The sequence below is a fragment of the Chrysochloris asiatica genome, unplaced genomic scaffold (assembly GCF_000296735.1).
Source record: "Chrysochloris asiatica unplaced genomic scaffold, ChrAsi1.0 scaffold00089, whole genome shotgun sequence".
In the NCBI taxonomy this organism is placed as follows: Eukaryota; Metazoa; Chordata; class Mammalia; order Afrosoricida; family Chrysochloridae; genus Chrysochloris; species Chrysochloris asiatica.
In genome coordinates, this window is record NW_006408607.1 from 349,348 (window position 1) to 349,874 (window position 527).

Genomic DNA, 527 nt, shown 5'->3' on the forward strand with positions numbered 1-527 from the left:
CTCCATCCAGGTACAAGTGCACACCTCAGTCAGCCAGCTCCATCCAGGTACAAGTGCACACCTCAGTCAGCCAGCTCCATCCAGGTACAAGTGCATACCTCAGTCAGCTAGTCCTTGACCACATCTCACATTTACAAGTACACACCAGCTAGAGAACTGCTTCTGTACTAAGACCTGCTCAGGGCCTGGAAGTGGTCATAGAAGGACTGTCAGGACATTCCAGGGGCCTCGGTACATTGGAAAGGTGTCACTATCGGTTAGGGGTTGGTCTGCTAGCCATAGGTCAGTGGTTCAAACCCAGCAGCCACTTTGCATTAGAAAGATGAGTCTGTCCGCTCCTGTAAAGGTTTGCAGTGAGGTGGTGGGTGTGGGGAAAGACCTACATAGGGTCACTATGAGTCAGAATAACACTATGGCAGTGGGTTTGGTTTGCTTGAGCTACTTGGAACTGTGAGTAAAGCACTCTGCTGCTTACCCAAAGATTAGTAGTTGGAGCTCAGCTCAGTTGGCATCCGTTAAGATTTATA